The sequence below is a fragment of the Galeopterus variegatus genome, unplaced genomic scaffold (genome assembly GCF_000696425.1).
Source record: "Galeopterus variegatus unplaced genomic scaffold, G_variegatus-3.0.2 Scaffold55, whole genome shotgun sequence".
Classification (NCBI taxonomy): domain Eukaryota; kingdom Metazoa; phylum Chordata; class Mammalia; order Dermoptera; family Cynocephalidae; genus Galeopterus; species Galeopterus variegatus.
In genome coordinates this window covers 813,322-825,504 of record NW_007726166.1, presented here as the reverse complement: position 1 = coordinate 825,504, position 12,183 = coordinate 813,322, and the positions used below count along the sequence as shown (strand labels likewise).

The window sequence follows — 12,183 nt, the reverse complement described above, 5'->3', positions numbered from 1 at the left end:
CACTCTTTCTCTCCTGTCCCTGGACATCAGAACTCTAGGCTCCCTGACCTTTTGACTGTAGGACTTATACCAGCACTCCCCCACAACCCCAGATTCTCAGGCCTTCAGTCTTGGAATGAGAATTACATCATTGGCTTTCCTGGTTCTAAGGACTTCAGAGTTGGATGAGCAATGCTACTGGCATCCCAAGGGCTCCAGCCTGTAGATGGCCTGTCATAAGACTTCTCAGCCTCCATCATCATGTGAGCCAATTCCCCTAATAAATCCTCTCTCATATATCTACATTATTATAAATATATTTTATATATTTTTTATATACATTCTGTATATATATAACAAAAAGTAGGTGCCGTATATGCCATATATATGTAATTGGTTCTGTCTCTCTGGAGAGCCCTAATACAGAAAGCAAACCACATACTTGGGAGAAGCATCACAGTGTGGCTTTATCAAAACATAGCATGGGAATAAGGTTAGAAGGAATAGTGAGATAAATTTGGAAAGCCATGCTGGGACTAGAGCTTGAAGACATCACTTGATAGGCAAGGAGGAACTGTGAGCTTCAGATTTCTTAAGAGGGAAGTCACATGATCAAGGAGGTAGTGGTATATTAGTGACATCAGTCTAAGAGTTCCTAAAATAGTCCTGATGTAAGGTAATAAAAACTAGATCTAGAATAGTAGTATGCAGATAAAAAGGGAATTTTTTTTAAAGCCTGTGAAAATAGAGGACATCATCAAAAATAGTGGAATAGGGAACCCCAAATGTCAGTCCAGTCACACAATGAATAAACCAGAAAAACTATCCAAATCACCTTTTTTGGAACTCTACAATCTAATCAAAAGCTCACAGTAATTAGGGGAATGTTTAAACAACAACAACAACAAATCGCTGAATCTCAGTAAGTTTTATAACATTTTAACTTAACTGGTGTCATCCCCAACTCCCCAGTTTGGCAGCAACTTTAAAGATAACAATCTAGATCCCCAGTATAGGTACCAAGTACAGAAGGAGCAGACCAGATTAATTCTCAAAGAATTGTGGTTGTTTGTTTTGACCTGTCTGGTGGCTCCTTGAAAGACTGGCTCAAAGGGCATTCAACTAATTTGGAACTATCCCAGGACTGATGCAGCTACCAAGGGGGCATTTGTCAAAAATATTTCGAGCTGCTGCTGTCTGGGGCAAGGGATGACAGTTAGGGCAGACAACAGACAAACTGAAAAGTTAGAGGAAAGGCTGACAGAATGAGATGCTTTGAGGAATAAAGGCTTTGAAAAGCTCACAAATATTCCTGGGAATCTGGAAAACCACACATATACATGCCCAGGGCTGCATTCATGCTCAGAAAAATTCTAACAAGGCCCTTAGCTTTCACCCCTGGCTGACAGTGAGGCTCTACACAAGCAAAAGATGAAGGCTAAGGCAGAGTTGTAAACTGCCTGCCATGTAAAAGGTATGCTCACGCTCCAACACACACACAAAGTCCATATGCAAAGGATGGGAGATTTTTTTATTCCAGACTTAAAGGGAAATTTTTGTCAAATAACTAGCTGCCACTGAGCTAACAGAACAGACTTCTTTGGCCACACATGACAAAGAATATAGAATTCATAAAATCAGTTCAGAAAAGTCACTAAACAAATAAACAACAACTATGACAAGCAGAAACAACATACCCTGGGAAAGAGGGAGAATATAATTTCCAGAGTTGCCACATTATAAAATCCAAAGTGCCCAGTTTTCAACAACAAAAAAATCACTAGGCATGCAAAGAAACAAAAAAAGTATGACCCATACACAGGAGCAAAAAATAAAATAATAATAATAATAATAATAAAAACTGTTCCTGAGGAAGCCCAGACATTGGATCTACTAAACAATGACTTTAAATGAAATATGTTAAATATGCTCAAAGATTTAAAGGAAGCCACATCTAAATAACTAAAGAAAATAATGAGAACAACGTCTCATGAAATGGAGAATATTTATAAGGAGACAGAGATTACAAAAAGGAACCAAATAGAAATTCTGGAGTTGAAGACTATGATAACTAAAGTTAAAAATTCAGTTGTTAGGGGCTCAATGGTAGATTTCAGCAGGCAAAAGAGAGAATTAATGAACTTGAAGATAGGCCAATTGAAAATAACAATTGCTACGTGAGTAACATAAACAAAAATGAATGAAGAAAAATGAACCATCTCAGAGTCCTGTGGAACACCATCAAGCATACTAAATACATATAATGGGAGTTCCAGAAGGAGAGGAGAGAGAGAGAAAGGGTAATAAAGAATACTTGAAAAAATATGACCAAACCCTTCCCAAATTTAATGAAATACATCAAACTATACATCTAAGCTCAACAAACTCCAAATAGGATAAACTCAGATCCACACTGAGACACACTATAACCAAACTGTTGAAAGCCAAACACAGAGAATCTTGAAAGCAGTAAGAGAAATTACTCATACACAAAAAATCCCCAGTAAGACTAGCAGCTGACTTCTCATCAGAAACCATGGAGGCCAGGAGGCAGTGGGATAACATATTCAAAATGCTAAAAGAAGATAAAAACAAAACCCACAACTCTCTACCAAGAAATATATATCTGGAAAAATTATCCTTCAAAAATTAAGGAGAAATTAGGACATTACCAAATAAACAAACAAACAACAACAACACCAAAAAAATACTGGGAGAGTTCATCACTGGTAGACCTTAGCTATAAGAAATGCTAAAGGTAGTCTTTCACCTGAAATAAAAAGACACTGAACAGTAAATCAAATCCACACAAAGAAATAATGTTGGTAAAGATAACTACATAAGTAAATATAAAAGTTAGTATTAATATATTTTTGGTTTGTAACTCTTCATTTTTGCCCATGGGATTTAAAGGACAATTGTATAAAAACAAAACAAAACAAAAGACTACACATCTATGGCAATTGGCACACAATGTATAAAGATGTAATTTGTGCCAGTAACAATATAAGGGGATCGAAGATGTAATTTGTGACAGTAACAATATATAGGACCAAAGCTGTTAAATACTACTGAAATTAAGTTGGTGTGAATCTGAATTAGATTACTATAAATTAAGATGTTAAATGTAATCTGCAGAGCTACCACCAAGAAAATAAATACACATACTAAAAGAAATAAGGGTATCAAAATGGTACACTAGGAAACATCTATTAAATACAAAAGAAGGGCGTAATGAAGGAATTGAGGAAGAAAAAGATATAAAACCTATAGAAAACAAATTGTAGTATATATTTATTATTTTATTCAAAATATTTTAACATTTACTTGTTCATATTTGTGGGGTACAGTGTGTTGTTTCAATACATACATATACTCCACAATGATTCACTTAGCGTAGATAGCACAATTTTGTACCCATTAGTTAACCACTTTCCTTCCTCTCCTCCCCCACCCCACCTCTGGTAACCATTATTCTACTCTCTACTCCTATGAGAACCAACTTTTTTTTAGATTCCACATGTAAGTGATATCATGCAGTATTTATCTTTTTGTGCCTGACTTACTTAACCTGATGGTTTCCAGGTCCATGTTGCTGCAAACAATAGGACATCATTTTTTAAATAGCTGAGTAGTATTCCGTTGTGTATATATGCCAGATTTTTTTTTTTCGTGTCCAGCAACGGATCGCAACCCTCAGTGTCGCGCCCATACCGGACCGGGACCGGCAACAGGATCACAACCCTCGGTGCCACGCCCGCACCTCGCTCAGCCAGTGAGCAGGAACCAGTCTGTATGTGGGATCCGAACCCTCGGCGGGAGCACCGCCGCACTCCCAAGCAGCGCACTGCAGCAGTGCGCCACCGGGCCGGCCCCTATATGCCAGATTTTTAATCCAGTTCATCCACTGATGGACATTTAGGTTGATTCCATCTCTCGGCAATTGTGAATAGTGCTGTGATGAACATGAGAATGCAGGTGTCTTTTTAATACATTGATTTCATTTCCTTTGCATATGTATGCAGTAGTGAGATAGCTGGGGCATAGGGTAGATCTATTTTTAGTTATCTGAGGAACCTCCACACTATTTTCCATAGTGGCTGTACCAATTTACACTCCCACCAGCAATGTAGGAGGGTTCCTTTTTCTCCGCATCCTCACCAACATTTGTCATTTTTGTCTTGTTGATAATGGCCATTCTAACTGGAGTGAGATGGTGTATCATTGTGGTTTTAATTTGCATTTCCCTGATGATTAGTGATGTTGAGCATTTTTCATGTGCCTGTTGGCCATTTGTATGTCTTCTTTTGAGAAATATCTGTTCAGGTCCTTTGCCTATTTTTCAATTGTGTTATTTTTTATTTATTTATTTATTTATTTATTTATTTTTTTACTGTTGAGTTGTTTTAGTTCCTTATAAATTCTGGATATTAGCCCCTTGTCTGATGTGTGGTTAGCAAACACTTTGTCCCATTTGGTGGGTTTCTTTTCACTTTGTTGACAGTGTCTCTTGCTGTGCAGAAGCTTTTTAGCTTGATGTAGTTCCATTTATGCATTTTTGCTTTAGTTACCTTTGCCTTTGTAGTCTTGCTCAAAAAAGCACTACCCATTCCCACCTCCTGTAGCATTTCCCATTTTCTTCTAGTAGTTTCATAGTTTCAGGTCTTAAATTTAGGTGTTTAATCCATTTTAAGTTGATTTTTGTGTACAGTGAGAGGTAGGGGTCTCGTTTCAATCTTCTGCATGTGGATATCCAGTTTTCCCAGAACCATTTGTTGAAGAGGCTATCCTTTCTAAACTGTGTATTTTTGGTAACTTTGTCAAAAATCATTTGGCTGTAAGTGCATAGATTTATTTCAAGGCAATCTATTCTACTCCATTGGTCAATTTTTCTGTTTTCATGCCAGTACCATGCTGTTTTGGTTACTATAGCTTTATAGTATATTTTGAAGTCAGGAAGTGTAATGCCTCCAACTTTGTTCTTTTTGTTCAAGATCACTTTTGCTATGTGAGATCTTTTGTGGATCCACACAAATTTTAAGATCATTTTTTCTATTTCTGTGAAGAATATCATTGGTATTCTGATAGGGATTGTATTAAATGTGTAGATTGCTTTGGGTAACATGGACATTTTGATGATGTTAATTCTTCTGACTCACGAACATGGGATATCTTTCCATTTATTTGTGTCCTCTTCGATTTTTTTCACCAATGTTTTATACTTTTCATTGCAGAGGTCTTTCACCTCCTTTAAGTTTACTCCTAGTTATTTCATTTTTTTCATAGCTGTTGTGAATTGGATTACTTTCTTGATTTCTTCTTCAGCCAATTCATTGTTGGTGTAGAAAAGGCCATTTGATTTTTGTGTGTTGATTTTGTATCCTGCCACTTTACTGAATTCATTTATTAGTTCTAGTAATTTTTTGGTGAAGTTTTTAGGGTTTTCTACATATAGGATCATGTCATCTGCAAATAGGGATAGTTTGACTTCCTCTTTTCCTATTTGAATGGTCTTTATTGCATTCTTTTGCCTTATTACACAGGCTAGAACTTCTAGTACTATGTTGAATGACTGGGGAAAGTGGGCATCCTTGTCTTGTTCCAGATCTTAGAGTAAAAGCCTCCAATTTTTGTCCATTCAGTATGATATTAGCTGTGGGTTTGTTGTATATGTCCTATATGGCCTTTATTGAGCTTAGGTATATTCCTTCCATACCTAATTTGTTCGGTGTTTTTATCATGAAGCAGTGTTGGATTTTATCAAATGCTTTTTCTATATCTATTGAAATGATCATATGAATTTTTTCATTCATTCTGTTGATGTGCTGAATCCTACTTGAACATGGTGTTTGATCTTTTTAATGTGTTGCTGGATTCTGTTTGATACAATTTTGCTGAGGATCTTCACAACTGTATTCGTTAGGGATACTGATTTGGTTTTTTTGTTGTATCTTTGCCCAGTTTGGGTATGAGGGTTGTGCAGGCCTCGTAGAATGAGTTTGGAAGTATTCCCTCCTCTTCAATTTTTTGGAAGAGTTAAAGAAGAATTAGTACTAATTTATTTTTATTTTTATTTATTTTTTTATTTTTTAAAAGATGACCAGTAAGGGGATCTTAACCTTTGACTTGGTATTGTCAGCACCACGCTCTCCCAAGTGAGCCACAGGCCGGCCCAGTATTAATTATTCTTTAAATGTTTGGTAGAATTTGGCAGTGAAGCCTTCTGGTCCTGGGGATTTCTTTGTTGAAAGACTTTTTATTATGCTTATATCTCATTACTCGTTAATGTCTGTTTAGTTTTTCTAGTTCTTCAGGTTTCAACTTTGGTAAGTTGTAGGTGTCCAAGAATTTATCCATTTCTTCTAGGTTTTCCAGTTTGAATTTGATTGGCGACCTCTGAGTTTCCTGTACCTGGATGCTGTCATCTTTCTCCATCCTTGGTAAATTTTCAGCCACTTATTTTATTGAATATGCTTCCTATATCTCTTCCTTTTCCTCTCTCTTGGGTATGACTGTTGGGGCGTTGAGGCCACACACCTCCTCGCGGGACAGACAACTAGCCACGACCCCACCCACGTACATGTATGTAATCTGTTGAAAACATTCGCCTGGACAGGAGAGATAAAGATGGCGCCTGAGGGAAGCCGCAGGGAGTGGCCAAGGAAAGACATAGTTTAAAATTATAGGATAAAAGATATTTCCGCGCTTGTGCTCACCGCGTGATTGCAATAGCAAAGCATTAGAGCAAGATGCATGTTCACATGACCTTTAAGATGATAGGTTGAAGTTAGGAAATCCCCTTGCCATATGCTTATAAAAGCAGGTGCTTGTGTGGATATAAACGGAGCTGCTTGACGGAACCCCTGCCGCGTCTGTGTCCGAGCATCTCTCTGTGGGGCTGAATAGGCGGGCAGCATACTCACCTTCCTCCCGGGCTCTCCTGGCCACTAGGGTGGCAGGAGTAATCCTACTGGTTCCCTCTCTTGCTCATCCCATGGCGGGGGGATAAAAGGGGCTACTGGGAGGTTCCGGGCCTGCTGCCCCTGAGCCCCCACATATGACAATTATGCCAAAGTTATTTTGCTTGAGAAAGTCCCATATTTGCTGTATTTCTGTTTCATTTTTTCTATTCTTTTTTCTTTTTGCTCCTCTGATTAATTTCATGTGTTTTGTCTTCAGGCTTACTGATTCTTTCCTGTTTGATAAAGTCTGTTTCTGGAGCTTTCTATCAAGTTTTTCAATTCAGATAATGTATTCGTTATTTCCAGAATTTGGATTTTTTAGTTGATTCTATTCCTTTGTCAGTTTCCCATTCCTTTCCTGAATTGCTTTCCAGATACCATTTAATCTTTTATCTGTATTTTCTTGTGACTCCTGAATATCATTAAGAGGGTAATTCTGAATTCTCTGTCAGACATTTCATAAATCTGCTGTACCTCTGCATCCATTGCTGGTGCTTTGTTCCATTTGGTGGTGATATATTTCTCCATTCTTTCTCAATTTTTGTGTCTTTATGTTAATATCTAGGCATCTGAGGAGACTGCTATTTGCTGGTAATTCTCTGAGGAAAGATTTTTATGCAGACTGTTAATCACTTCCAGTTCTGGACTGTGTTGAAATTCTAGTCTGGGATGGAGTCTTTCCTGCAGATTGAGACCCCTGCAGTTCTACTACCTTGACCAATTTCCACTGAGACCAGCTTCCCAGGCTGTGCCCAATGTTCCCTTGGTGGACCAGCCTTTCTCCTGCACTCCAATAGCTTCCCAAGGGGCACACCATGTATATGTCCCTCGCAATAACTCACCAGTCTCTGGTGGCTCTTTTCTCCAGGTGGTTGTGGCGCTTGCTCCTGTGCAGACCAGTGGAATGCTGACAGTGGTCTTTATGGACTGTAGGCTGGTATTGTGTGCTCTGAAGCCCTCCTGTCCCCTGCAGACTCCAAACAGGTTTACACAAACGGTGCTGCTGTAGCTTTTTCTAGCTTCCAGCCCTGTGTAACAGCTAGTCCCTGCCTCCATACCGGCTGGCTCAGAACAATAGGCGCTGTCCCTACACCCTATCACTGTTGCCTGTCATGGCTCCACAGGGCTCTCCTCCTCTTCCCCCAGCTCCAGTGGTTCCATGTTGGCAGTCTTTGCTTTTGAATAGTTGTAAATTGGTTACTTATGGGAAGGTGAGATGCTAAGTGTCTATTATGCCATCTTGATGATGTCACTCTCCCTTTTTCTTTAAGAATGATCCCACTACATACTGTTTACAAGACTCAATTTAGATCCAAAAACACAAACAGAATGGAAATGAAATTATGGAGGGGCCGGCCCGGTGGTGCACTGCTACAGTGCGCCGCTTGGGAGCGTGGCGGTGCTCCCGCCATGGAAATGAAATTATGGAGGGGCCGGCCCGGTGGTGCACTCCTACAGTGCGCCGCTTGGGAGCATGGCGGTGCTCCCGCCGAGGGTTCGGATCCCACATACAGGCCGGTTCCCGCTCACGGGCTGAGCAAGGTGCAGGCGCAACGCCGAGGGTTGCGATCCCGTTGCCGGTCCCGGTCCGGTACGGGCGCGACACTGAGGGTTGCGATCCGTTGCTGGACACGAAAAAAGACAAAAAGGAAAAAAAAAAAAAGAAATTATGGAAAAATGTGTTCCATTAAACAGTAACCAAAAAGAGCTGGAGTGATTACACTAATATCAGACAAAATGACTTTAAGACAACAACTATTACAAGAGACATAGAAGAACATTATATAATGATAAAATGATCATCTACCAAAAAGATAGAACAATTATAAACATGCATGGACCTGGCAAAATGGTCCTAAAATATTTGAAGAAAAAGGTGACAGAATTGAAATGATAAGTAGACAGTTCAACAATAATGGCAGGAGACTCCATACCCCACTTTCAATAATGAATAGAATAACCAGACAGAAGATCAATAAGGAAATAGAGAAATCAGACAACACTACAGATCAATTGGACCTAACAGAAATGTACAGAGAACACTCCCCCCAACAACAGCAAAATATACATTTTTCTTGAGTGCATATGAAACATTCTCCACCATAGACCATGTTAAGCCATAAAAAAATTTATTAATAAATTCAAGAAGACTAAAATCATATAAAATATATTTTCTGATCACAATGGAATGAAACTAGAAATGAACAACACAAGAAAAACTGCCACAAATATGTGGAAATTAAACAATGCACTTTTAGGGCTGGCCCGGTGGCGCACTGGAGAGTGCGCCGCTTGGGAGCGCAGCGGCACCCCCACCGAGGGTTCGGATCCCATGTGGAGACCGGTTCCCGCTCACTGGCTGAGCGCGGTGCGGGCGCAACACTGAGAGTTGCGATCCCGTTGCCGGTCAGTAAAAAAGACAAAAAAGGAAAAAAAAAAACAAAAAAACAATGCACTTTTAAATAACCAATGGGTCAAAGAAGAAGTCATGAGGGAAATTAGANAACACTGAGGGTTGCGATCCCGTTGCCGGTCAGTAAAAAAGACAAAAAAGGAAAAAAAAAACAAAAAAAACAATGCACTTTTAAATAACCAATGGGTCAAAGAAGAAGTCATGAGGGAAATTAGAAAATGCTTTGAGACTAATGAAAACAGAACCTACCCAAATTTAAGGGATGCTGCAAATGCAGTGTTAAGAGGGAATTTTATAGCTGTAAACGTGTACATTATAAATAAAGAGGGGCTGGCCAGTTAGCTGAGTTGGTTAGAGTACAGTGTTATAACACCAAGGTCAAGGGTTTGGATCCCCATACTGGCCAGATGTCAAAAAATAAAGACATACATAAATATAAAAATAAAAAAATAAAAATGAAGAGCTCAAATCAGCAACATAACTTTACACCTCAAGACACTAAAGAAGAACAAACTAAACCCAAAGCTAGCAGAAGGAAGAAAATCATAAAGGTTAGAGAAAAGATAAATTAAGGAGAGATCAAAAAAAAAAAAAAGAAAGAAAGAAAAAAAGTCAATGAAACTAAGAATTGTGGGTTTTTTTAAGAAAAATAAACAAAAATTGGCAAACTCTTTGCTATTAACTAAAAAAAAAAAAATAGAGAAGACGCAACTATCTAAAATCAGAAGTGAAAGAAGGGACATTAAAACTGATGCCACAGAGATACAACTGATGCCATAATTATGAAAGACACAATCATGAATGCCATAATCCTAAATGTTGAAATCCCCAAATATCAAAATCCCTAAAGTCTAAAATCCCAAAAGTCACAATTCCAAAAGATCAAAATCCCGGGCCGGTCCGGTGGCGCGCTCGGTAGAGTGCGGCGCTTGGGAGTGCGGCGGCCCTCCCGCCAAGGGTTCGGATCCCATATAGAGACCGCTCCACTCACTGGTTGACCACGGTGCGGGCGTGACACTGAGGGTTGCGATCCCATTACCGGTCACGAAAAAAGACAAAAAGGAAAAAAAAAAGATCAAAATCCCGGGCCGGTCCGGTGGCGCGCTCGGTAGAGTGCGGCGCTTGGGAGTGCGGCGGCCCTCCCGCCGAGGGTTCGGATCCCATATAGAGACCGCTCCACTCACTGGTTGACCACGGTGCGGGCGTGACACTGAGGGTTGCGATCCCATTACCGGTCACGAAAAAAGACAAAAAGGAAAAAAAAAAAGATCAAAATCCCAAAAATATGATTCTGGAAAAAATAATTTAAAAAATCCTTTAAAGACATTGATTTACATTTTTAAAAAGGAATTCATTTGAGAAACATATAAAAACATAACAGAACACTTCATAGGCCACTTTACACAACAAAATGGGCAATACTAACATATGTATTTTTGCAAGCATAAACACTCAGGTATACTAACAATAGTCACATGGGTATAAGTTATGTGCAGATGAACTGTATTCATAAAGAAATAGGTCAAAAAGCAAAATGTAAAAACACATATCACTATGGTTGGTAATTGTGTGTACCCAGCTTTATAATTGTAGTCATCTGAAATACCATGATGGACAACCTAAGTCTTTTGACAAGATCAATCAAAAATCATGATGGGTCACCACTGTATACGTAGTCACCTAAAAAGCCAAGATCTTGAGAAATTTTATCTTTCACAAATATAGATGTACAAAAAAGACATTTCTTCATTTATTGAGGAAGTTTCAACGTTTTTATGTAAATACAGAATGCTTACAGACATAGTCAATGTTGTGATAATGCACTTTCCTGGGGTCAAATTTGAAAAAAATGCATAAAACGAATTAGAAGTCTGTAAAAGTCTTTACACATTTATACCTGTAGTATTGTAAATGATGTGAAGATAAAATACATAGCACAGTAAATTGTAAAAAATAATGCTGACAATTTAAAATAGTTGGAGGGGACTAAAAAAACCTTAAACGAAAATTCGACATATAAAAAAGTATATTACAGGGATAGATTGTGATGATACACAAATGGACAATAAGCTATAAAAAGATCCTCAACATCACTAATAATCCGAGAAATGCAAATCAAAACCACATCAAGATATCACTTCATACCCATTAGGATTACTATTACTAAAAACAAAACAAAACAACAACAACAAAAACCCCAGAAAACAACGAGTGTTGGTGAGTATGTGGAGAAACTGGAACCCTGGTGCACTCTTGAAACTGCTATGGAAAAAAGCATGAGGTGCCTCAAGAAAATTAAAAATAGAACAGCAATCCCACGTCTGGGTATATATCCAAAAGAATTGAAAGCAGAGTCTCAAAGAGATATTTGCACACTTATGTTCATAGCAGCACTATTAACAATAATCAAGATGTGGAAGCAACCTAAATGTCCATCAGTGGATGAATGGATAAAGCAAACTATGGTATACACATACAGTGGAATATTATTCAGCCATAAAAGGAAGAATATCCTATCACATGCTATAACATGGATGAACCCTGAGGACATTACACTAAGTTAAATAAACCAGTCACACCAAGACAAATACTGTATGACTCCACTTATATGAGGTATTTAAAGTAGCCAAATTCATAGAAAGAGAAAGCAGAATGGTTGTTACCAAGGGCTTGGGGGGAAGGAAAAAAAGGGAGTCGTTTAACGGATACAGAGTTGTTGGGAAGGGTATGGTGAAATGTGCGCTTGAATCCTGAAAGGAATGTAAATTGATATAATTCTGTAGGGTAATTTTGCAATAAATATATATATATATATATATATATATATTT

At 38.5% G+C, this 12,183-nt stretch overlaps 1 protein-coding gene across 1 annotated transcript in view; it reads right to left on the bottom strand.

The window, feature by feature from the left end:
* The window catches only part of WBP2NL (WBP2 N-terminal like), a 37,815-nt gene that overhangs the window by 21,993 nt on the left and 3,639 nt on the right, over window positions 1-12,183 (bottom strand). The gene's annotated exons all lie outside the window — the stretch shown is intronic.